The following is a 27,770-nucleotide window of genomic DNA, read 5'->3' as shown; positions in this document are numbered from 1 at the left end:
CCCCTCTCTTATGGTGACCGACTGCCTGGGTCTTCCCAGCACTGAGGGAGTACCTGAGATGCAGGACTTGGTTTCGAAACCAGTAAAATCCTGAGCAAACCGGGACACGTTGGTCCCTCTACCTGCTCTAGAGAAGTCCCGAGGAAGGCGGGATCCATGGGAATCGCAGCGGTGACAAAGGTGGACCTTGAAGAACGCGCACCATTCGGATATATGGTGGTGGGACATGGGTGGGGTAGATGGAGAAAGAACATCCAAGATAGGGAGGATCAGCAGGCGCCTGGAAGAAGACCAGACCGGAATGTCTGTGGGGAAGTGAGGAGAGGAATCGGTCCCCTTGAGCAGTGAGGGCCTGCGGAAGCAGAAGTCGAGTCCAGTAACTGAAAACACAGAGGATATCCTCATGCTTTGTTGGTGGCGGAATGAATTGGTCCCACCTGCTGGACAGTTTACAAATTCGTATCAACGTGTTACATGAGCCTGTGTTATGACCGCTGATGGGACAGGGATCGCCTTTGTGCCCCCCCCCCAGCTTACACCCCACCCTGTAACCAAGCTTTTTAAAACATAACTGTGTAGGGGCACCTGGGTGGCTCAGGGGGTTAAGCCTCTGCCTTCAGCTCAGGTCATGATCTCAGGGTCCTGGGATCGAGCCCCACATCGGGCTCTCTGCTCAGCAGGGAGCCTGCCTCCTCCTCTCTCTCTGCCTGCCTCTCTGCCTACTTGTGATCTGTCTGTCTGTCAAATAAATAAAATCTTAAAAAAAAAAAAATAACTGTGTAGCTCTTCTCATCAGTACCTCTTGATGGTGAGTTCAGTCACGTAACTTGCTTTGATGGACGGGCTGTTGGTAGACCAGTGTTACTGCGTTTTCTCTTACTCTTCTGCTTCTGCCCTAAGGACACATCTGGGCCAGGGAACAAAGCTGGGCCACCTCAGCTGTCCCTGCTGAGGCCATCCCAATCACCCAACCTGCCGCTGACCCGCGGACATGTGAGTGAGCCCGGAAGAGCTCGGACAGACCCTACCAAACTGCCAGCCCTCAGACTCACAAGGTAAGTAAATGACTGTCAGCTGCTATTGCGAGTGGAGTGGTCGGTAACGTGGCTTTGTCGTGCAGATACATAACTGACACCGCCCGACCCTGTTCTGGGAGCTTATCAAGGAGCTAATCAGACAAACATCCAAAGATGTGGGAACAGGGGATCCTTTACAGCATTTGTTTCTAGTAGTTTAAAAAAAAAAAAAAAAAAGCAAAACAAAACAAAAAAAAATCTGAATGCTCAATCAAGTTTATGCAAAAAAATAAATAAAATTAAGTCCACAGGTCATTAGCTATTAGAGAAGTTCATGTAAGGGTGCCTGGGTGGCCCAGTCAGCTAAGCATCTGCCTTCTGCTCAGGTCGAGATCTCGGGGTCCTGGGATCGAATTGGGGGATGGAGCCTTGCCTCAGGAATCCCTGCTCAGCGGGGAGTCTGCTTCTCCCTCTCCCTCTGCCCAACCCCCCCCCTCGTGCGCTCTCTCTTTGATCTCAAATAAATAAATAAAACCTATAAAAAAGAGAAAAGGTCATGTATATCAATATGTATTGACAAGGAAACACATCCACTCCATGTTACATTTTTAAAAACAGAAAAACGGCTTTTAAGCTATGATCTGTTATTTCTGTGAAATCTGGAGAGCAAAAAAGAGGGAGATGATGCATCACAATATTAATAGCAATTATCTTGGAGTAATTGGATTTTTTACTCTTTATCCTATTCCAACAGTATATGAATTTGCAAAATGACCACATGTTATCTTTACACAAAGGGGTAAAAATGGAAACGTCACTAAGAAAACCTTTCTTTCTATACATAAAAAACGTGGCCTTCCAGTCCTAAGAAAACCTCCGCCCTCTCCCTCAGCTTCCCTTGCTACCAACTTCTCTGACTGACCTTGAGGTTGCCTTTCCCTACCGCTGGCCCAGAAGAACAGAAACCACCGTGGGGGGAGGAGGGGACAGCACCTTGCCCCAGGGAGGCTTTCCTTGGAGAGGGTCAGGGAAAAGTCTCCCTTCCCAACCTTGTACAAACAGAGCAAAGAAATTACCCACAGAACCAACTCCAGCCATGTTTAAAAAAAAAAAACAACAAATCTTCCACACAAGTCATAATATTTTTGGAGTGAGATTTACTTTACAATATTTTAATAACCGCAGCATTGCAACTGGAAGTCCTTTGTAGCTGGTCTCAGGGGCCTTCCTGGGACGTTGTGCTTAATGAGGTTTATAATTCAATATAACTACATCTGCATCTTTAATTATGCCTAACATTTAATCTTCACTGCTCTACTTGAATTGGAAGAGCTAAAATTAGGCCTGCTGTAGTTTAATCTGATAATAAACATCCATGACATTTAGAGCAAAAATGTACTCATTTCATTAGAGTGGCGGACACATTTACCATTTGCCTGAACTAAACAAATAGTTTCAGCAGTCCCTCTAAGTGCAACAGAGAACGTTGTTTGAAACAATCCCCCTGTAGACTCCTGTAACTCTAGACCATGGAGGTTAAGTAGTCCAACATCACTGCTTTTCAAGAGAGGGCACTGAGGCCCAGAGAGGTTAAGTCATTTGTCCAAAGTCACACAGCAAGTTAATAGGTAGAGGGTACTGAAGGAAACAAGACCCAGGATTCTTGAATCCCTGCCCAGTGGTGCATCTGTCATTTCTCTCTTGCCACCCTGGCACGTATGGCTAAATTGGGACATTGTTTCTCGTTGGCCAAGCAGCCATCTGGGGAGCACTCCCCTCTGTGTTGTCATTTTTTAAAAGATTTTATGTATTTATTTGAGAGAGAGACGGAGGGGGCATGCTTGCACACAAGCGTTGGGGGAAGGGGTAGAGGCAGAGGGAAAAGCGGACTCCCTGTCGAGCATGGAGCCCCATGAGGGGTTTGATCCCAGGACCCCGAGATCATGACCTGAGCTGAAAGCAGACGGTTAACCAACTGAGACCCCAGGCGTCCTTCCCCTCCGTTGTACAGAACCCAGACGAGACACCATTCAAGGACCTACATTAAGCCTCACGCTCTGACTCCAAACTCAAAGCAATAACAAATAATATATAAAAGGAAAAAGTTAAAGATAATACATCCTCATTGAAAACAAGATAAATATGTCCATGGACCAAACCCCAAGAAAATAAAACATTAAATGGGCTGAAGCTTGACACTACTTGCCTACAGGTCTGGAAGGAGGCAGAGTTGGTCAAGAAAGAGTTTGGTTACCCAGGATACTGAGAACCAAATACGCCCTATTTAAGACCAGAGATGGGAATCAGGCTCTTTGATTTAAGCTCAGACAGTGACTAAAAAAACTATCTTGCCACTGCCAGGGGCTACAGCACCTATTGAGTAGAGAAAGTTGAGAGGCCAGAAGGAGCAGGCAAGACCTGACCTTTGAACTGGGCCTCCAAGGAGAAAGAGAAAACCTTCCATTCCAGATGAGCCTGTCACACACACACACACACACACACACACACTTCTGTTCACAGGTAAAAACCACGTGCAACAGAAGACAATAAACTATTATGAAGAGAGCTATCAAATCTTAAAATAGGAGAACTTGTACCAGAAATGGTGGCACAATTAGAAACACCTTCAACGGTATATGGAAGTAGATTACATGGAGGTTCCTGGAAGTCCACTCACTGGGAGCCAGTCCTCCGCCTAACCAGGGTAGGCTTCTGAATAACCCCCATGTGGAGGCGCCAAGTGCTGTAGAAAGTGGGGGAAGGTCTAGCGATGTGGCTATGAACTTAGGCCAGAGAGAACTAGGAGTTTTCTCCGGAAAACTGAAAGGAAGAAAGAAAAAAAAAAGATGATCCCGCAAATCCAAATTCCAAAACAGTGAAGAAAATAAAAACTAGCATAATAAATTTAATCTGGAGAAGTGTTCACACCAGACAAAAGAAAGACAGCAGAGTAACCTGATAAAGACTAGAAAATATCTAAGTTTATAATCCTCAAAGAGATAACTAACATCCATGCAAAAGAACAGGAGATCACAAAGTGAAAATGAACCAAATCTGAAACAAAACAGGCACATTTTTTTTTTTTTTGAAAGTCAGATAACCTGACATTGAAAAGAGCCAGGGAAAGAGAAGTCAGGTCCCCTGGCCACATCCACAGTACAAGAAAGGCTCGGAATGGCGTCTGAGAACATATCTTGGATGAAGCGAGTGACGCGTGTGGAAGTCCATGACTGAGGGATGCACCCCTGGCTGGCTGGGGGGGACTCCAGTCAGGACATCTGGAAAGACCCCAGCCAGGAACTGAGCTGTGTCTTTCGAGGGCGGCACTATGTGTCAGCCTGGTTTCCGCAGTCATCAACTCCAGCACCCTAGCGGGACGAAGAGAAAGCACACCCTGCCCTCCCAGTAGCTCAGGTAAGAGGATTGCAAGGAGACTTTCCCCTCTCTATCTCAAAGCAGCAGAAAGTGGGATAAGGACAAGCCATGTCAAACATCAGCAAGATGAAGAAAAAACACTCAGGAAAAGAAAAAGAAAGAAAGGATGGAGGGAAGAAGAGAGAGAGGGAAGGAAGAAAGGAGGAAGATGAGGGAGAGAGAGAAAGAGAAGCGGTGGGGAGAGAGCATTCAAAATACAGAAGACGTGGAAGATGGGAAGAGGAAGCTGGCACTGTCTTGGGTAATGTCTACCCCACTATTCCTGCAAAACAGAAATAATTAACTCCATCTTGCACGTGCAGAAAGTAGAGCTCAGAGGGCTGGGTACCTCGCTGATGTTGCTTAAGAGGGAATACTGATCAGGAGCTAAGGGTATGGCAATGGACTTTTTTTTAACAGATACAAGTGTTAAAGATATCGGTATGTGCTGAGTACTATATATGAAAATTACAACAAGTTTTATTTTAGGAGGAAAATGTATTGGGTTTAGTTAGTGGGAGTGAAATATGTTAAGTGAGTCTATTCAGAGAAGGTATCAGGGAAAACTAACACAATCAGTAAGACAAGCCGGCCAGCATTAACGCATCAAACCTCCTGAGCTTTTTGTTTACATCCTTCCAGTCTCGCGAAGAAGCCAGCCAAGTTGGATCGAGGCCAGTGGAGGAGAGGGTCCACAGCTGAGACTGAACGCAGCAGTCCCCTCTCCAGGGTCTCCCAGCTACAGAACACGCCGCCCCCGGCACGTTAGTGATCTAATGCGGAAACCACATGCAAGAAGTAAATAGTAATTAGGGAAAGAGCAACATGTGGTCCTATTCCCTGCTACTCAAAGTCTGGTCTGTGGACCAGCAGCTTCGGCATCACGTGGGAGCTTGTTAGAAGTGCAGAATCTCGGATGCCATCCCAGACTCATCCACTCCGAATGCGCATGTTACAATATCCCCCGGTGATTCATATGCACGAACCTTTTGGAAAGCTCTGGTCTTCCTAGTTCTGTGCTTGGGAATGGGGGAGCTGGGGAAAGGATGAGGATGTCCACGAAGGATGAAATCCGACAAAGACAAACGTAGGCTGTCGATGAAAGGGCTCGAACTGAGCCTGCACACTTGGTACGTCTTGGGTACCACTGGCCTGATCAAGCTCCCGCTGCTTTGGTCATGGTTAGGTTACCAGGATGGTGTCAATGGAACCTGGGTAATACTCTGTTGCGGTCAGTGGGGGCTGTCATGCCCTGTAAGAAGTTTAGCAGCATCCCTGGCTTCTATCCACTAGATGCCAGTAACGTCTCCAATCCCTCCCCACTCCCCTCCCCATCCTCCTCCCCTCCTGCCCCCACCATGAGCTGTGATAACCCAAATTGTCTCCAGACATCGCCAAATATTCCCAGGCAGACAGAGGGGAGGAAGTATGTATCCCTCCATTGAGAAGTGCAGGGACAGATAAAGCATTTAGATAGATAAAGCATTTTTATGAATTCACATTGCCTCATCTGTTCTGCCTGGGACCATCAGTACATGAAGGCAAACCCAGGACTGGGACATGGTGGAGTTTGTTTTCCCGCTCAGGGTGACTTTGCTGCTGCAATGACATCCTGTTCTCTGCTGCCACAGGGATGGAAGGAAGGTCAACAATAACTTAGAGGGAAGCCAGGATAAAAAGCCAGTCTATCTGGCATCTAAGCTCATATTATTTCCATTGCACCACTGCTACCCCAAGTCGGCAAGGAGTAGGAGGTGCTCTGGTCGATGAGCTATGAGATACAGGCTCTAAAGCCAGCTCAGTCCCTATTAGCTATAGGCCTCTGGATGAGTCACTTCCCCTCCACGAGCCTCAGTTTCCTCTTCTTGGTTGGCCAAAGAATTTCCCCTCCATTTCAGTCATTCAGTGAAGATCGTAGAAATGATAAAAGTTTTACTCATCACCTTCACATGCTGAATCCCCATTTGGGAAACCTAGATACAGACAAGATTGAACTCGTCGATCGTCAACTCCTAGCTAGGCGAAGAGGAGATGTGTCCCCATTAGGACCAAGAAACCTAGGTGGGAAATCTTATCATTAAAAAATCTGGTCCAAAGGAGAAAATGGCCAGTGAGAGCAAGTCTAAATCAAGGAAGATACTGCCTTTATCTGCAACAGAGGAATGTGGAAGGATAGTTGCCCAAGACCCTTCCAGACTGAACATTGTATGTCTCTAAGGCTGCTGAACCACCCCTCCCCAGCGGACACACAGTAACCTAACCATTCCCAGTCCTAAGGCTCTCTTCAAATAATTTGCTGGAACCTAAATAAAACTGAGCCCATCTCAACACAGGGCTGCATCCAAAGTAATCCAAGTCCAATTACTCACAGCTTTGGAAAGAAACATAGATCCAGATAGGAGAACTCTAAAGGAAGTAGCAAAAAGGAAGTAGCTACATAGAGCAAAGCTGAAAAATTATTTACATTCTCTGCCTGCAAACCCTCTCCTCAACACACCTCCTAGGTCCCCCCTGCCACAGCCAAACCAACCTTAGCACACCTTCCCAACCTGTCTTCTGTAGTCTCCTGACTTGCTCCCAGCTTCTATCCTTCTCCTCTCTGCTACCCACTCCGCATAGCCCTATAAAATCCCAGTAGCTGGTTATAGCCTCAGAAACAAGTTTGGCTGCATGAATGAGAAAGTGAAAAGTATCACTGGCTTAAACACTCAAGGTTTTAGCTTCCTGCATCACAATTCTGACAATCAGCAGTCCAGAGCTTGTACAGCAAGCCCTTTAAACCTTCCACTCTGCCCTGTACACCGCTGGGAGTGGTCTCCGTCACCAGGTCTAGGGCAGCCACTGTAGCACCCATCATGTTCCCAGGCCCAGAAAGCAGAAAGAGGGATGAGAAATCACACACCCACCCTACAAAGACACTTTCCAGTTTTGCCGCTGTTTATGATTTAAAAGGATGTACAGGACTTGATCCTGTGGTAATGACAAGAAAAACTGGGACAAAAATTAAGATCACACTTTTCTATGAGTCTAGCAGAGGGAAGGATGCAAGGAAACCTTGATGAACTGAATTCCAGAAAGAAACAACCCGACACACGTACGCAGAAGGTCAAGCAGCTTCCCTACCCAAGAAGGGATGGGGAGCTGGTCTGGGTACCTGGGGCATTCCAGGAGGGGAGAGATTTTCCAAGAAGGAGGAAGAACTGGCCTAGCCTTAGCTGACTGTGTATCAGTCAGGGTCCTTCAGAGAAACAGAGCTACCACCTGTGGTATAAAATCAGGGATTTATCTCATGGGTTTGACTTTATGCAAGACAGGCAGCTAGCAAACGGTCCACCCAGGGTGTTGCCATTGTAACTAGTATTAAGCCCCGAATCACTAGAGGCCAGCTAGACTGGCCGCCAGAAAGGAAAACTGAATGCGGACGGAAGGCCAGCACAAATTGGAATTGTAGAATGTACCAGGATTTACGGGGACAAACTAGAACCCACATCTGCTGCTCACACTTTCCATACTTAATCCTGTGAATTATCGATAGGAAAAGCCAATAACCTTTGCCTTGTGCAGTTGACCCACAACTCAAAGATGAAAGGGAGTTCATGGAAGCTAGAGGAGCCGGGGTCAGGTGTCCCACGCCAAGGGGGCGAACCTTCCTGGTGCCCCTGCTGAGCCCCAGAATGCAGAACAATATAGCAGCAGTTTACCTCCCATCTTTCAAGCCTTGTGCAAAATGTTTCTTGTGGCCTAAGCTGACCCAGAAGTGCAGGGAGGGAAGTTCTAGGAAACATTCTCACTTCAGCCACACTGACAAAATACAGAGTTACTACAGACTGTGTGGGCTGGCAGGATGGGCTACCATCTGGAAGAGCTCCAAATGCAATAGTAAATTACTCAGCTCAGCAATGCTGCCCCCGTCAAAAATTGTGCCAAGGACGGAGTCATCGAGAAAGGGCAGGTGAGCAAAGACAAACCACTTAGTCCCATTCAGCTTCATCGTGATCATGGAGATTGGATTTGGGGGCCTTGAGAAGTTAAATCCAAAATGAACCAAAAATATCTGAACTGCAATCCAATCTCCTCCCAAGTCAACTACTAACCAGGTACAGGGTGGGAGTCATGGTGGACTCCTTCTCATTAAGGCTGTAAACTCGATCTCATTAAGACTGCAGGCCAAACAGACTCAAGGAAGAGTCTGACCAACTAGCCCTGCACTCTAACTGCAAGACAGAGGAGTGGGCGTGCCTGCTCCAGGAGACAAACAAATACTACACTTTCACCTCCACAGCAAAAGATTATGACACATGTAAAGAGCAGGAACATGTAACCAAAAGTCAGGAAAATCACAGTCAGTAGGGACAGATTCACAGACAAACTAGTTGTTGGAATTAACAGCTAAGAAATTTAAATCAGGTGTTATAAATATGTTAGGTAAGTTACAGGAAAAGATGAATATAATGGCTGAATATGTGGGTTATTTCAAGAAAAAAATTGAAAAATAGAAACTCTAGAACTGCAAAATAGTAGCTATGTACTGTAGATTTATAGTGTATGTAAAAGTAAAATATGACAAAATAGCACCAAAGATGAAGAGAGTAAAAGTTCTTACAACATTCATGAATTCAAGGTAGACTACGAGAAACTAAGGATACATATTTACTCTCTAGAGAAACCACTGCAAAGGTTAAAATATATATATATATGTAGCTAAAAATCCAGTAGAACATAGAAGATAAAATATGAAATAAGTACTGGCTTAATCCAAAAGATAAGAAAGAAGAAACAAAGAACAAATGGAACAAAATGAAAACAAGTAACAGGAAGGTAAATTTAAATGCAACTATAGGGCACCCGGGTGGCTCAGTCATTAAGCATCTGCCTTTGGCTCAGGTCATGATCCGAGTGTCCTATGATCGAGTCCCACATCAGGCTCCCTGCTCAGTGGGAGGTCTGCTTCTCCCTCTCCCCCTGCTTGTGTTCCCTCTCTTGCTATCTCTCTCTCTCTGTCAAATAAATAAATAAAATTTTAAAAATACATACATACATGCATACATACAACTATAAAAATAGTTACATCACATGTAAATGGATCAAACATTGCTACTAAAAAGAAAAATTTTCAGGGGCACCTGGCTGGCTCAGCTGGTAGAGCATGCAACTCTTGATCTTGGGGTTGTAAATCTGAATCCCACATTGAGTGCAGAGATGACTTAAAAACAAAATCTTGTAAAATAATGACAGAAATTGTTCGACTAGCTATGAAAGCTAGGCCAAACTATATGCTGACTGACTTTAACTACAAAGATTGAAGTAAAAGGATGAAAATAATATTCCATGTGAAAACTTATCATACAGAAACTAGAGAAGATATACTATTAGACAAAGTAAACTTTATGATAAAAAAAATATTACCAGAGATAAAAGGGAGAATTCATAATGATAAAAAGATCAATTAATTTAAAAGACACAACAATCTTCAATGCATATGTAACTGATAACATAACTTCAAAATGCATGTGGCAAGAAATTGACAAAAACGGGAGAAATAGATCCATAACCATAAAGTATATTTGAACATTATCTTCTCAGAAATGCATAGAAGCAGACAAAAAAATCAACAGGAATATAGCAAATCTGAATAACACTGTCAACCAGCTGGACCAAATTGTTCACAATATATATTAAGCTATGATAAAAGTCCTAAAAAATTTTTTAAAATATTCATTTGTTTATTTTTGTGAGAATGAGAGAGAGAGTGAGGGGAACTGGGGGAGAGGGAGAAAGAGAAAGAGAAGCAGACTCCCTGCCAAGTATGGAGGCTGATGAAAGGTTTGATCCCAGGATCCCAGGATCCTGAGCCAAAACCAAGAGTTGGAGTCTCAACCAACTGAGACACCCTGGCTCCCCTTAAAATTTTTATATGATCAAAATATTTCAGAGTTTGATTCTCTGACCAAATGCAATTAAATTAGAAATCAATAATAAAATCTAGAAAATCCCTGAATATCCGGAAATTAAGCAACACTCTTTCAAGCACTCCATGGGTCAATGAAGAAATCACAAGAAAAATTAGACAGTATTTCCAACAGAATGATAAAAGCACAATTCACCAAAACTTGTGGGATGCAGCTAAAGGAGCACTTAGAGGAAAAATTATATCCTTAAATGCTTATATTAGAGAAGAAAGATATTTTTTAAAGATTTTATTTATTTATTTGACAAAGAGAGAGAGATCACAAGGAGGCAGAGAGGCAGGTAGAGATGGGGGAGGGGGGGAAGCAGGCTCCCTGCTGAGCAGAGAGCCCGATGGGGGGCTCCATCCCAGGACCCTGAGACCATGACTTGAGCCAAAGGCAGAGGCTTAACCCACTGAGCCACCCAGGTGCCCAAGAAGAAAGATTTAAAATCAATAACCTAAACTTCCACTTTAAGAAGCTAGAAAAATAAGAATAAAAATGCAAAATAAGTAGAAGTAAATAATAAAGAATGAAAATCAGTGAAATAGAAAACGTATAAACAACAGAAACATTAATAAATCTAGAAGTTAATTCTTTGAATAGATTAATAACATTGATAAACCCTAGCAAAGTTAAGCAAGAAAAAAAAAATTACCAGTCTTAGGAATAAAAATGGGGCATCACTAAGTATCATATATATACTAAACAGTAATAAGGGAACATGAATAGCCTATGCAATGAAGTTGACTTCTTACAAATGCATTGTAAGACATAAATTTGCAAAATTGACATAAGAGCCCTATATCTGCCCCAAAAACCAATGCATTTATAATTAAAAACATCCTACAGGGGCACCTGGGTGGCCCAGTCAATTAAGCATCTACTTTTGACTCAGGTCATGATCCCAGGGTGCTGGGATCAAGCCCCACATTGAGCAAGGAGCCCGATGCAGGGCTCAATCCCAGGACCCTGGGATCATGACCTGGGCCGAAAGCAAATGCTTAACTGACTGAACCACCCAGGCACTCCACAAAATAAAATTTAAAAGAATCATACCTACAATAGCATTTTTAAAATACTTAGGGACACATTTAACAGAAGACATGCAAAACTCTTACATTGAAAATCACGCACATTGCTGAGAAAAATTAAAGGAGACCTAAAAAATACAATGGTGTACTGTTGTTTATAATTATCAAGACTCAGTATTGTTAAGATGTCAATTCTTTCCAGATTCAAAACAACTCCAATAAATACTTCATTTCTGTAGAAATTGAAAAACAGGTTCTAACACCTGTATAGAAATAAGTGCAAAGGACCTAGACTAGCCAAAGCAATTTTGGAAAAAAAATTTGAAAACTCGTACTACTTGATGCCAAAACTTACTACAAAGTCACAGTAATCCAAACAGTGTGGTATTTATATAAGGACAAAAATATGAATGGAACAAAGAGTCCAGAACTATATCCAAATATATATTGCTAGCTTATTTTTGACAAGACGCTAAGGTCGTTCAATGCCTGGAGGGGGTGCTTTCAAGATATTATGCTGGAACAACTAGATATCCATGGGGGGAGAAAATGAACCTCAACTCTACCTCATCCCATATACAGAATTTAATTTGAGATGGGTCACAGATCATAAGGTAAAACCTAATCTTATTTTTTCTTAAGATTTTATTTATTTATGTAAGAGAGAGAGAGAGCATGAGCAGGGGGAGAGGGAGAAGCAGACTCCCCACTGAGCAGGGAGCCCAATGCGGGGCTTGATTTATTTATTTATTTTGGACCCCAAAATCATAACCTGAGGTGAAGGTAGATGCTTAACCAACTGAGCCATCCTGGTGCCCCAAAGCTAACATTATTAAGCTTCTAGGAGAAATCATTTGAGAATAACTTCACAAATGTGAGGCAGACAAAAATGTCTCAAAGAGCACCCAGAAAGTATAAACCATAAAAAAGGAAATTGACTAGTATTTCCCTGATGCTGAGTGATGTGGAGCACTTTTTCACGTGTCTGTTGGCCATCTGGATGTCTTCTTTGTAGAAATGTCTGTTCATATCTTCTGCCCATTTCTTGATTGGATTATTTGTTCTTTGCATGTTGAGTTTGCTAAGCTCTTTATAGATTTTGGACACTAGCCCTTTATCTGATATGTCATTTGCAAATATCTTCTCCCATTCTGTCAGTTGTCTTTTGGTTTTGTTAACCGTTTCCTTTTCTGCGTAAAAGCTTTTGATCTTGATGAAATCCCAATAGTTCATTTTTGCCCTTGCTTCCCTTGCCTTTGGCGATGTTCCTAGGACAGATGAATGGATAAAGAAGATGTGGTATATATACACAATGGAATACTATGCAGCCATCAAAAGAAAGGAAATCTTGCCATTTGCGACGATGTGGATGGAACTAGAGGGTATCGTGCTTAGTGAAATAAGTCAGTCAGAGAAAGAAAACTATCCCATGATCTCCCTGATATGAGGAAGTGGAGATGCAACATGGGGGGTTCGGGGGGTAGGAGAAGAATAAATGAAACAAGATGGGATCAGGAGGGAGACAAACCATAAGTGACTCTTAATCTCACAAAACAAACTGAGGGTTGCTCGGGGGAGGGGGGTCGGGAGAGGGGGGTGGGGTTATGGACATTGGGGAGGGTAGGTGCTATGGTGAGTACTGTGAAGTGTGTAAACCTGGCGATTCACAGACCTGTACCCCTGGGGATAAAAATACATTATATGTTTATAAAAAAAAAATAAAAAATTTAAAAAATTAAAAAAAAATAAAAAACAAAAACACAAAAAAGGAAATTGACAACTTCCATTTCATCAAAAACTTTTGTTTTTTTTAGAATACTGTTAACCACTGACTGAGGAAAATACATGCAAAGTATGTCCATGATAAAGGACCTATGTTTAGAATCATAAATTACTCTTGCAATTCAGTAAGAAGACAACCAAATAAAAAAAGGAGGGGGTGACGATTTGAAGAGATATTTCACAAAATAAGATATTGAATGGCAAATAAACACATGAAAATGTGAACATTATTAGTCACAGGAAAATGTGAATTAAAGCTACAATTAGATGCCGCTATACACCCACTACAGTGGTTAAAATTAAAACAAATGACAATACCACGTGATGATGAGACTATGGAGAACTAGAACGCTCAAACATTGATGCCAGGAATGTAAAATGGTACAATCACTTCGGGAAAAAGCATGATAGGTTCTTACACAGTTAAGTATACAACCTGGTAATTCAATTCCTAGGTGTTTGTTTACACAAGAGAAATGAAAACATATCCACATAAAGTCTTGTATATAAGCGTTCATAGAAGCTTTATCATAATAGCCCCAAACTGGGAACCACCCACCAGTTGGTCCACCATTCATCAATCAATGAACGTATAAACAAACTGTGGCATGTCCATAAATGTTACCCAGCTATAACAAGAAAAACATACCGATACATGCAATTATGTGGATATAACTCAAAAACAGTATGCTGCAAAAAAGTCCAACACAAAAGAGCATATACCATATGATTCCATTCATTTGAAATTTTACAAAAGGGAAAACTAATCTACAATGGCAAAAGCACATCAGTGGCTGCCCCGGGGCTGGGAGTAGGGAGGTCAAATGAAAATTGGCTGCAAAGAAGCATTTGGAGAACTTTGTGAGGTGATGGAAATATTCTGTATCTTGCTTGTGGTGGTGGTTTAAAGGTACATGCATTTGTGAAAATTCTTTGAACTCTACACTAGAAATTGATGCATTTTTTTTTTTTGCATGCAACGAATTAGGATTCTTATGGGGTGCCTGGATGGCTCAGTTGGTTCGGCAGCCGACTTGGTTTTAGCTTGGGTCATGATCTCAGTGTGGTGAGATTGAACCCCACATTGGGTTCTGGGTTCAGCATGGCATCTGCTTGAGAGTCTCTCCCCCTCCCTCCTCCTTGCCCCCTCCTAAGGTGAATGAATGAATGAATGAATGAATGAATAAATAAAATCTTTTAAAAAAACAAATTAGGTTTTTCAAAAATACAAGCAGCCCAAACTTAAAATGGGCAAAACCCTTAAAAAGACATCTCATTAAAAAAAATACACATGGAGAGGCAAATAAAAAGGTCCTTTTCATTTTTTTGACAAAATATCATTTGTCAACAGGATTGACTTCTATTAGTTTGCAAATGAAAGCCCCAAGAGCTACCAATTTGCACCCATTCGAATGGCTGAAATTGAAGACGGAGCGTACCAAATGTTGGTGAGAACAGAAAACAGCTGGCAGTCTCATCACACATGCAAGACAGGACAGCCAGTTTGGAAAACTCTTTGACAATTTCTTAAAAAGTTAAACGTACTCCTACCTACTGATCCAGCAATCTTATTCCCAAAACAAATGAAAACATATGTCCGCAAAAAGACTTGCATAAGAACATTCATAGCAGCTTTAATCTTGTAATCCAGAACCAGAAACCTCCCAAATGTCTATCAATACGAGATGGACAAGGAATATGTGATACATCCATTGCAGTACAAGACTAGCAAGCAGTAAAAAGGAATGAGGAATTGATACAAGTCACAACAAGGATGACACTTACAGAAGCAGAGCCAGATACAAGAGGGTACACACTGTGTAATTGCATTCATAGGAAGTACAAGAAAGACAAACCTAAGGTAACTGTTAGGAATCAGGACAGTGGTTAGCAGAGGGTCAGAGGTTGTCTGGATTAGGGCATGGAGAGAGGGTTAGTTGGAAAGGGGATGTAGGGAAACTTCATGGGTATTAGCAATGTCCTTTATCTTTTTTTTTTTTTAAAGATTTTATTTATTTATTTGTCAGAGAGAGAGAGAGAGAGAGAGAGAGCGCGAGCACAGGCAGACACAGTGGCAGAGGGAGAAGCAGGCTCCCCGCGGAGCAAGGAGCCCGATGCGGGACTCGATCCCAGGACGCCGGGATCATGACCTGAGCCGAAGGCAGCCGCTTAACCAACTGAGCCACCCAGGCGTCCCAGCAATGTCCTTTATCTTGACTGGAATGTATACATTTGTCGAATTTCATTGAGCAGTACACCTAAGATCTGTATGTAAATTATACTGCATTTTTTACAAGAGATTTATTTGTATTTATTTTAGAGTGACAGAGAGGATGCGTGCAGGGGGAGGAGCAGAGAGAGAGGGAGAGAGAAACACAAGCAGCGTGGAGCCCAACTTGGGGCTCGATCTCCTGACCCTGAGATCAGACCTGAGCTGAAACCAAGAATCGGATGTCAGCCCACTGCATCACGCAGGTGCCCCTACTGCATTTTTTTTTTTAAATAATGAAAGAAAAAGAGAAAAAGAAGTTGAACCTACCACTGCTGCTTGGATCCCAAGGACTAAAATTTAGTCACGTGGCCATGCTTAGCTGTCAGAGAGACGAGGAGCTGCGGGCATTCCTCCCAGTAGCTCTATGCTCGGTTAAAATTGGGGGGTATTTCGACTGCAGAAGCAGAAACTTGATTTAGAGGGACAACTAATAGTCTCTGCTATTGGCCAACCAAGCAAAGAAATGACTCTTCTTTGTGGGGAGGGGACAGGGCTGCCTCAAGGAAGACTTCAGACACTTTTAATTTAATAATTCTTCTAATTTTTGCTGTCATGCTACTTTCTGTAATTTTTCAATGTTTCCTTTTCCTTACTGTAATAAGCAAGTCCACCCTTGCCGCAATGACCATAACCTTGAGAATCTGCCAAGGGCATGCTGGTGACAAACAGAGAGGGGGACAGAGGAAGGAAGGTAGCAGGGCTGGAGAGGAAAATGAAACAGCCTTGAAAGTGTGAATGAAAACCTACACCGCAGACTCAGCATGTGTGACATTTGCCACCTTCCAGTCAGAAGAAACTGCCTCCTTTTGGGTTTAAAGCTTGACCTGGCTTCCTTTGGGGGCTACACAGGATTTCTCTGGTTTTAACCTGTAATGAGAGACACAACAACAGGAGCGTTCCCAGTCCCTGGAAGTCTTGGGTGCATGCTGGGGATGCACCCAAGATGCATGAAGTGCTAGGGATGTCTGCCAGAGACACAGATCTTCCTTGCAACAAACAGTCCAAAGCTGACACTGCTACCGGGCTAGAATTTTCCTCTGGAGACTCTCACTCCATAGGCAAGAACTGGAGAGGACCCTGACTTCATTTCCCACGGGAACCATCCACAACTGATTTCCTTGCTGCACGTAACCCTATACCAGTGCTTTCTCAGTGGGGCAACATTTATTGAGCTCCTGCTTTGCCTGGCTCTGGGCTCAAAGCTGGGAAAACAGAGAAAGCTCAGAACCATGGCCTAGACTGGGAGTCCGACTTGTGTTCTCAGCTCACCCCCTGGACAGAGCACCTTTGCCACTGATGTTAGCCAGAACCATGCCTAAGCTCCCCCGACCAAGCACTCTGGGGATGAGCCCCATTCTATTTCCCCAGCCATCTCCCTATCCTGTTTCCCCCACACTGGCCCATGCTCCTGCTTGAGCCAGACACAACCTCTTTCCCAATACAGATGGATGAGAGATGAGCAGGGTCTGCTTGCTGAAATTGGTCCATGGGCTGCCTCCAAGATCTGGCTGCAAGGAGAATGGACTGGAAATTGCACAGTCATTATCTTTGCAGACAACCCTCTCCTCCCCATCTTTTCAACATAATGAATTGCATGGAGAGCTCAGCTGTCAGGAAAGCTTTTGAATTCCAGCCCTACCATCTTCCAGGACATCCTTAGAGGTTATCTCAGCAAGGCAGGTGGAAGAGGAAAGAGGAAAGCTTAACCCTATAAGAATAATTATGATGTATTATTAGCAACCGATGGCAATCTAATGCAGGATTTTCAATATAGACACTGCTGGCTGTAATTTTTCTCTGTCATAGGCACACACACACACAAAGGCTACATTTAATGACTCCAAAGTTCAGAGCAGCTTCTCAGACTAAATTTAGTTCCTTAGAAGCAGTGTCTTAATACAATACTTTTTAATAAAATAGAGACACAGTCTGAACGTTGGAGACAGGTTTTAGGGTAGACGGAAATGCTAGGAGTATGTTTATATGATAAGACCACTGGCTGGCATTCGTGTTGAGTTTACATGGACAGGCTAACTGCATTATAAACAGCAATCAGTCGCACTCAAAATTGCAGAACCACATTTGCCATTGGATCTAAGCACACCGTGAATAACTCGCCGGCGACAGTCTAATTAGTGCCTCCATCCTCAGCCCCGAGCCCAGCGCTGGACACAGCAGATATCTGGTCAGTGATCGCTGGCTGGACAGAGGGACAGATGGATGAATGGTTGGCTGCATCAGTGTGCACCTTGAGCAGTTTATTTGAATGGGTTGAGACACTGATCTTGTTACTGAGAGGCTGAAAGCCTGGGGACATAAATTCAAAACACAGAGGTATGATTGCCTGGAATCTGATTGACTTGATTAAAAATTATCAATACCTGTGTCTGTGAATTAGTCTTTTGGGCCTCTCCACCCTAGTCAGATTCAGAACACAAAAATTAGAAACTTCTATAGGCTGAGCTCCCCCTAAAGCAGACCTTGGAATAAGGGTTAAGGTGCGTGTGGTTTATTTGGTAGGTGGGGGAGAGGGGGAATGAGACAGGAGAGGGAGAAAAAAAAATCTATAAAAGGTGTAAAAATGAGAGGTTACCACTCTGGGCAAGTGGGGCTCACTCTCACTGAGGACCAACCGTGTCCTAGAATTTTCCCACGGGGACAGAAAGCTGGGCAGTTACCTGCCAAATCCCATCCCCCAGTGGCTGAAATTTGCCCCCAGAACATTCCCACCTTCACCCTCCAGATTGCCCCTGCATTTAGCAGAGTGAGTTCGAGGTAAAGGAACAGCCCTGAGTCAGAAACCAAGTTCGGCTCAGCCACTTCAGAAGGGAAGCTGGGATCGGCGGCCTTCCCCTATAGCATTTTAACAGGAATTAGGGACTCACTGCAAGGGCCAGAGAAGCCTTTCTCGGCTGGTCTCCAGGAGTGACTCCCAGACAAAAAGCACAGACTCACCAGGGTACCTTTGCCCTGTGATGTCACCGCTGCTGCGGGCTGTTTCCCGCCAAATCTCCGCACAGCCAGGAGGCTACAGCATGGGCTTTGCAGCACAGCTGCAGAAATCCTCAGTTTCCATGACCCAAACCGTCAGAAAGCAGCCTAAGGGGGTCTCGTGTGCTTATGTCTTATGGACAGGCCCTGATTCACATCCTGATTGCTAGCTGTCAGACCACTGGGCAATGTGGTATTCAGCTTTCCAACTCCCGAACTGGAAGGAAGGTGGAAAGAAGTTGGGGAAGACAATGTGCCTTATCTATCATGCTCCTTAATGACTCACACATAGTTTGTGCGTTCATCACCATCCAGAGCTTCTCAAAGGGGAAGCACACCTGGGACCACTACTCCGCCTGCTCGTGGAAGGTACCAATGATGGACACAGGGCTACCTGTTCAATGCAGCCACACCAGCCTTCTCAGTTTCTCAAAAGTGCCAAGTTCTCCCTAACCACAGGGCCTTTGCACAATGTATTCCCTCTGCTAGAATTGTCTCCGCACCTCACCATCCACCACCCTCTTCAAGTTAATGCTATCCTTTGAATTGCGGCTCAAACAATGCCTCCTCCAGGAAGCCTTCCCTCACTCCCCAGATGGGATCAACTTCCCCAATTAGAGGCTCACTTAGCGCTAAGCATTTGCTGATTGTTAGCAGATAGTGGGCTGCCTGCTCAGCCACACCCTGTGAGGAGGGCCTGTGAACCTCTGTGTCACCTTGGCTTGTAGGTCTAGACTGAATCGGGTTCGGGCTGACCCTTGGATGGCCTCACCCCCACAGCTGTAGTCACCATCCTTGTTCTCTAAGAGGTATGGACATTGACGATGATCTCCACCGTCCTTCTTTTATCTCCACATTTAAATACCCTAACATCACAATTTTTGTTTCCATAAAACAAGGTAGACCCAAATGGCTCTGACCCTAGTTACGTATCTGAGGTAAGTTACTTCACCTCGCCAAGACTCAATTTTCTCATCTTTAAAAAGGGATAACACGCTCTAGATAGCTGTTCTAAGAACTAAGTAAAATAACACGAGAGGGACAGCAAGCCCCTGCCTAGCACACAAGGACACCTATGACCTCCATCACCAACCTTTTGGGGACACCTAGGGTCTTCATTAGGGAGTGTGCAATGCCAGGGTTTTCGGTTTTTTGTTTGCTTGTGGTTTCTTGCTTTTGTTTTTTGTTAAAGATGTCATTTCTAACTCTTCGTCAGGCAGATGGAGATGATTTGCGACGTTCTGAAGGAAAGCGAGAGCTAGGAACCCTTACAACCTGTTTTCCACACATGCGGATCTAACGGGCTGCATACAGCCCACTGGGATGGCCGAGGACACCGACTCACCCTTCTGGAAAAGCAATGTAGCAACATTCATCAGGAGCCAGGAAGCGTCTCCAGCCTCTGGCCCAAAAATTCCACTTGCGGACTACATGCTAAGGAAGTAATTAAATGAAAACAGAAGTTTTCTTTGTGACGACGTTCATTACAGTAACCCAAGCCTGGAAACCCCCTCAGTTACCGACAATGAGGGAGCAGTTGGGGAAACTGGCGGAGTGTGATATTGCAGCCCTTGCAAGTATCACTACAAAGCCTCTGGAGGAACATGGGAAAACATGTCTGACAGAACATGAAGAGAAGAAGCCATGGTAGACATGGGGTGAGCCCGACATGCAAAAATGGAATTGCCTTGGGAAGAGGGACAGTCAGAGAATTTTTTTTTTATGTTCTTGGTGGTTTTTTTGGGTGGGGGGGAGGTTGAGAGAGAATGAGCGAGCAGGGGGAGAGGGAGAGAATCATAAGCAGGCTCCACACTGCCTTAAACCCAACACAGGGATGGATCTCACAACCCTGAGATCACGACCTGAGCTGAAATCAAGAGTCGGATGTTCAACCGACAGAGCCACCCAGGTGCTCCAATGTTCTTGGTGTTCATGTTAATGCTATGATATTTCTACAGATTCAAACCAAGCAGCCTACTGGGCACTTTCTAGCAAATGATTGGAAACCACAAGAAAACTCTTGTTCCAACTAAGGGAAATAAAAGGTTCCTTCCTCGCTAGAACAGTGTTGATTTGGTAAAGTCCATACTTCAAATAAGACTATCTGAAGCAAGGGCGCCTGGGTGGCTCAGTTGTTGGGTGTCTGCCTTCAGCTCGGGTCGTGATCCCAGCGTCCTGGGATCAAGCCCTGCATCGGGCTCCCTGCTCAGTGGGAGGCCTGCTTCTCCCTCTCTCACTACCCCTGCTTGTGTTCCCTCTCTTGCTGTGTCTCCTCCTGTCAAATAAATAAAAAATTCTTATTTAAAAAAAAAGACTATCTAAAGCAGACAAGGCAAGTAATATCAGAGAGACTAGTTAGCAGGAAACATCAGATCTATTCTAGTCTAGAATGAGGTGGAACATTTATCATCATTTAAAGGGCCATAAATCATGATGAGACAACCAGGTTCGGTCCTCCCATTCTGATGCACCAAAAGAGGACAAGGCCCGCATTGGGTACATGGACAGAAGCCACAACAACCAGAAGTGCGCCACCTGAACACGGTGATGGTGAGGCTCTGAAAGCTATCTGCAACTTAGCGTGACACTTAGGGCTGGGTCACAGTGTTTGATTCCCCTATGTCTCCCCCAGCCCTTAAACAAGAAGCTGACTCAAGACCATTCATGCCATGAAAACACCCAGAGACAAGCACTGCCCGTGATTTTCATCCAGCGTAGAACTCCGAAACTCATGTGTGTTCAGCACCACAGGCTTCAATTCACCAAAATTCCAAGACTCATGTCCTGAACTTTTAAGACCCGGAGGCAGACACCCTGAAATCCAAATGCATTCGTATACAATTGAGGCCGGACACATTCAGTGTGGTCTTCCCCAGTATCTTTCTGTTTCTGTCTTTAAATCTACAATAAAACTCAATATCCAGAATGGTGCCTCTTTGGCCTTCCAAACTCATGAGAACCACACCCTAACACTGGCAGCTAAACAGAAGATACCAGAACCAAGAGCAATCTCGGGAACAGGCAAGGGAAAGCCCAAGTGGGTCAAGAGCCATTCTCAGGAATGCCCAGGAGCAGGAAATTGGCCCAGGGCACCTGGACAGACCCTACTACCAAGTGGGGGGATCCTCAGTTCTGAAGAAACGGGGGTACAAGGTAGAAGTGCATCAAAAGAAACAAAGCCAGGGCATTATCTCCTGGAACATGGGCATCGTGGCAGGACGTAGCCAGAGCAGAGCAGGTACCAGGCCCCCACTGGGCTGTGGGGGTGAGGGCAAAGGGTGTGAGGACAGGGATTACCCTAGAACTAGTTCTGTTCTCATCAGGGCTGAGAAAGCCTGGGAGTTCCGTACCACGTTCACCAGGCCTGACTTCAAATATGCCCACTTGTCAAGGCCCAGGTGGCTTTGTTGTCGGGAAAGCACAGTCATTACCTTAACTGGGGCTCCCCTAGAAGCAGATTCAGAGATAAGGATCTGTGGTGCATTTGGGAGGTGAAGAACAGGTGTGCAGAAGGCACCCCTCACCCTCATCCAGTTAACGGTGCTTCATCGGGCCAGCTCCTGCTGCAGGCGATGGAAGTGTGGTGTGCGCAGACGCAAAGCCCTAGGGGTGAAGGCACCGAGCTACCCAGACCCACCGGTCGCCAGCTGGGGGTCCCAGAGAGAGGCGGCACTAATTCCTCAGTGTTTCCAGCATGAGCAGCACAGGTAAATAAAATGGTTGCAATGCCTCAAAACTGCCCTCCAGGGCCCAGGGTTGGAAGTCAGGTCTTCCGACACCAACTCGCTAAGGATGTGGGCCTTTGGGTGGATCATGACGTCCCCAAATTTAAAGGCTGCGTGATTCCGTGATGCCAGCTGGTAAGCAGACCTTCCAAGAGTTCTTCCAGCTCCACTGATGATCTCCTCCAGTCGTAGGGGACCCATGACCCACCTCCCAAGGCAGCCCAGCATTTCTGTTCCAGGAAGCCTTCTGGGGTAGGAAGTTTGTGCCCCCCAGGGACCTGACGTTAAGGTCCCTACAGCTTCCACCTGCTGGTCTCGGCACTGCCCTCTGAGCCATGCAGAACCACAGGAAAGCTCTTCCCTCCAGGAATTCAATTCCCTTCGTGATGGTATTCTTAACTCGGGCAAAACAGCGAAGCAAGCAAAGGCACTTCGGGAAAAAATTCCCACAAAGGACTGTGCAAACCAGAGGAAAATTTTTCGTTAATTAATACACAAAGTGCACGTAAGCAGACAAGTCCCCGCCCAGTCCTTCCGGTGAATGAAACGTCCACTGTAGGGCGGTAGGTATTATGAGGTGGGCCAAGGGCTACGTGCGTTTATCATAAAACTCGCGGCTTAAATTCAATATCAAGATGAAAGTCAAATGAAGACTCCCTGGGAGACGAGGAGCTCTGCTTTCAGAGTGCAGAATATTGCCTCTCAGCAAATAGTACTTCTAATTTGATCCTGCAAAGATTCCCACAAAGAGGAAAGCAACGATATGTCAGGAGAATATGGTGTGTGTATACCCCCTTTAGGTATTTTTTATCACAGCCACATTCTTCAGGATCTCAGTCATCAATTATGTGTGACAGGCCGCCAATTGTTTATCTTTCAAGAACATTACCACTTACTTGCCTTTATATATCTCCCCTGTATTATTGTAGGGACGAGATCATCTATTTTCCCCTCCCTCCCAAACCCTTCCGTCATTTACTGCCCAGCATCCCGGTGTAACGTCCTGGAATGATGGGCTTTGTGGGGCTGTTAGAGAAATTGCTTTGTGCTCTCCCCTCACCGACAGACGCACCAGAGGGCACCAAAACTGGCATTTAATTCAGCCCAAATGTCAGGGCCCTGCTCATGGAAATTCACCTCTGCATGTGAGAACAGGTGTTCCTGGGAGATGTCCAGGAAAAGTGGAACAGCCAGAAGCAAAAACATCCCCCCCACCCCGGTTCAGAAAAGAGAAGCAAGTTTCTGCCACAAAAAAACCATTTTTGCTTAAAACACCAGCCTGAAATAATTGCGTATTTGTTGGGGATTGACAGTTGAGAGTTTTTTTTTTTTTTTCATGAATTTTGCTATCTTTTGACAGTAGCAAATAACTAGGTAGAGAAATGCACTCTCTCAGGGCTTTTAATGGCAAAAAAAGAAAAAAAAATCACAGTAGGAAAATTGCCCCAAAGAGCATGGCAATATTTTCATACTTTGCTGCACTTAAGGGAAGAAAATGGTCATTAAACGTAACAGGGTTGTTATAAAAACAGCGGTTCTATTTCCGGGTCTTTCATTTGCCAAAAACCATGGTACGCTGTATGCAGTCACTGAAGGTAGGAGCGGCTGAACTGGAATTTCTATAATGTGCCTTGCAAACAATTGGATTTATTCTTAATGAGGCCTTTCTGCATTTTTACATCATGCAGCATGTAATTAGCTATTAAATGACTTAGGAAAACCAACTCAGATTTGTTGGACCCGATGCCTAATGAATAATTTCATGCTGTTCTTTTAAATCACTGCTGTGTTGACTGTAATTTAGTGGTAGATTTGAGAGTTTTTCTGTGGGGGGGAGAGAGGCTAAAGATCTCCCAGTCTGAAACCTGAAATGACAGTGCAGTATTAACTTAATTATAAACCTTTTCACCAACCCGCAGTCTCCAAGAATTTCTGGGTAGCACACGCTGAATTCAACGTCTGCAAATCGTGCTTCGGACACTCTCAGGTCCTCTGGTCACCAGAGCAAATCCACACACACACAAAATTCTACAATGTCAGGGGATATGGTTCTTTTACCTGAATTATCGATGAACAGGCACAAATTTATGAAACTCCTATCATATTCCCAGCATGGCTTGATGCTGGGGTGCCAGGTCATCTGTTGTCATCTTCAACTGCATTTTGTTCTGGTTGCACTTTCCCCACACCCCTACCCTGCCCTCCAAGAAGGTGGCTAGGGCCCCTTGGCTCCAAGGCAGCTTGCTCACCCAGGACCTGAAATAGAGGCTGCTTGCAGAAAATCTGCTCGCTTCTATGAGAGCATCAGCTCATTAGTGGCTGATGCTAGATGATCCAGGACATGAGAAGGGAGGGCAGAGTCTCTTTGAAGAGGGGCAGAGCAGGAACAGCAGGAAACTGGGGGAGGTGAGGTTGCTTGTCTGAGTGATCAGGAAGACAGAAGTCTGCAGGTATTAGATACAGACCCAAAGTAGCCCAGAGAATCTGGAGGAGGTGATGGTAGAGATCCCCGAGGTGCTGGCTGGGGCACCAGGTCTCCTAAGGCCAAGCAGGGGCAGTTGTAGATGCTACAGAAGCCTTTGCTCAGCACAAGACCCCTGAGACCTGCACACACCCCTGACCAGGGAAAGGAGACACGATCAGATCAGAAGATATCACCAGCCCGGCAGGATGAAGGGCTTGGAGTGAGAGCCAGTATGGTTTTGAAGAGGTACTGGGGCATTTCTTACTCACCCAAGCTTGTCAGGACAACAGTCATGCCCACAACAGCTATTGGTCTTGACTGATGGCCTTGGGACCTTTGCCTTCTCTAGTCATGCCACTACCACTCATACTGAGGGTGAAGGACAAAACTACCATGACCATGACTGGGGGTGACTCCAGGCTACCATGACAGCTTACAAGCCTGCCAGAGCCAGGAGCAGACAGGACCACTCTAGGTCCCAAATCCCACCATCCCCACTTCCCGTGATGGTATATAACTCCTCTTGCCTGGGTTTCTACTCTGACCTCTACTATGAAATCTGCCTGGTTCCCCACTCCCTCCAAAGCAGGCCCAGGGCCTTTGACCAGGATCCTGGCTTCATGCTCGCAGCCACCCACAGAGATCTGGCCCTCAATATACATCCATTCATTCAACAAATATTTTTAAACATATACCACTGTGCTAAGTGCTCAGGATCCAACAGGGAATGAGACGGATGAACTCCCTGCCCTCCCAGGTCCCCAAGGCAGCTCTACCGGACTCCACATTACCACCTGCCCACCTGGTCCCATCCGTGAGTGCTTCAACAGCTGAAGCCTGAATCCTGACTAGCAGCCCCAGTGGTCATGTTAGTGCCCATCATCTCCTTGCTCTTTCCCTGCCCACCCCTATGTTGCACATGGGTCCCACAAGGCCTCTACACAAACCCACTAATGGGAGAGAAAAGGCTTGGCTGCCATCTTGAATTGGGGAGGGAATGAGAATAATCAGTGAGAGCAAAACATAAATTAATATCTCAATAAGTCATTATAGCACCAAACAATTACAGAAAATTGCAGTGCCGAGGAGCATAGGGCACAGCCAAGGCAAGAGGGAACCCTCGGGGCTAGAAGCGGAGGACTGAGCCGAGTAGAAGCAAGCAGGTAGACATGGAGTGCATCACGGTTTTCGTCTTCTAAGACCTGCCCTTTGAATTACGGTGTAGACAGGAGAAAGCGATGAGCTGTTGCTTGGGCATTGCTGATGTGAGTGAAAGAGGCATAATTTCTTCAGAAGCAATTTGTCAAAACATTTCAAGAGCCATAAAACCTTCTAACCTTTGGTCCAATCATCTCACTTCTGGGAATATATCTGTAAGGAGCAAATCAAAAACCACAGTAAGAAAGGAAATAATAGGTTGTAATAGCCGAGCCAGATGCTATTCCGAACACTTTATGCATTTTCTCCTTTAATTCTCACAACCCTATGAGATGGATACTATTTCATGCCCATTTTATAGATGGTAACACTGAAGCACTAAGACTTCGACAACTTTTTATACAGCCACAGAACTGAGAGCCAAAGCTAGAGCCAGTCTTCTTAATTTCTAACCTACAGTGCCCCCCAAGATCAAGAAAATGCTATGCAGCACGGTCTCCAATGGTGCAACATTTTCTGCCCAGTAGCAGGTGATGGTGGGAAGGCCAGCTGACAGGTTCCTAGGAAGGCACAAAAGGGATTATAATGAAGACTACAAAGCAACATGAGAGAACGTAAAAGGCAGCAGGAGAAACAGATGTCTAGGCTGAATCCAGAGGAATCGGTAAAAATAATCCACTTTGGTCATAGAAATACTCAGGGGCTCTAGAGGTACAGAAGGTTACTCCAAACAGAGGAAGGCAGACAAAGGAAGGAGCCCGGGCTCTTCAAGGAACCACGAGGCCTGGGAATGGCTGAGCCATGGAGACCAGAGGGAAGCATCAGAGATAAGGCTGAATCAGAGCCAACGGCCCAGAAAACCCAGAGATGGTGCACGGGAATCCAGAGCCACTTGGACAGTGGAAAACAACAGGGCTTGGAGGTAAATCACATGCACGAGTAAGGGACAAAGAACTCTGGATTTCTCAGTGAACTGCTGTGCTGGGCACACGGGCAATGTGGGGCAGCCTCACCGAACAGCTTCAGAATCTTCTTCAAAGCCCTGGACTGTACGGCTCCAGAGTTCACGTGAGCATCGAGAGCTTATGTATTTGTGTGTGTGTGTGTACATATACGTGTATTTGCACATGTGTGTATAACCATGATAATTAAACGTTGGCATTTGCAGCTATTGAGATGATGTTATTAAGAGAGCCTGGATAAGGTCTACCATAACAAATGTTGAAATATAGCCAAAGAATGAATTAGAGGACAAAAACCGACCCTAAGATTGCTGGGGAAGAGATGAGTCATTGCACGTGACCTGTTTCAGCAGCACATCACGGTCACTCAGCAGTTCCAGGAACAGACCCTGAGGTCACCGGGACGACCAGTCTTCCTTCAGCTCTCGCAGAGAAGTTTGGAGTTCACTCAGGAGTACCAAGAAACCAGAGTCCTTCTAAGGGCCACAGTCAACACTGGACAGCCCACTCATGTCCTCTAGGGCCCAGCCCGTCTCCCCAGAAATGGCCCCTGCCACAGGACCAGCAACGGTGGCATTTGAAATGGCAACTTTGTCATGTGGTGTCCCAAGGTCAGCAACAAGTCCCATGTGGAGCTGGGTTGTCATCAGCCTCAGGAGCATCAAGGTCCAGTTGATGGCTTGGTCCTGCCTCCTCCCAGAGGCCCTCCTTCCTTGGGCAGCTAAAGAGCTCGTCCCTCACGACTCCAAAGACCAGGGCCTGACTTCACTTGCCTCCAGATTCCTGGCCCTGAGACCCAGGCTGCTCCAGACACTAGTAACTGGAAGTGTTTGGGAAGAAGACACTCTCCATGTCTCCCAGGTCATGAGGACCAGAAGCCAGCAGCTCAGTCTTGTGCGCCCTGGTTCTTGACTACATCAGAATTCCCCTAGGCTTCCTCAAGATGGTGGAGCTGAGCAGGGCCCGGGGACCACTTGGCCCGACTACCTCCTTTTACAAAAGGG

The sequence above is a fragment of the Martes martes genome, assembly GCF_963455335.1.
Source record: "Martes martes genome assembly, chromosome: 14".
Classification (NCBI taxonomy): domain Eukaryota; kingdom Metazoa; phylum Chordata; class Mammalia; order Carnivora; family Mustelidae; genus Martes; species Martes martes.
Note: the sequence above shows the minus strand (reverse complement) of the source record.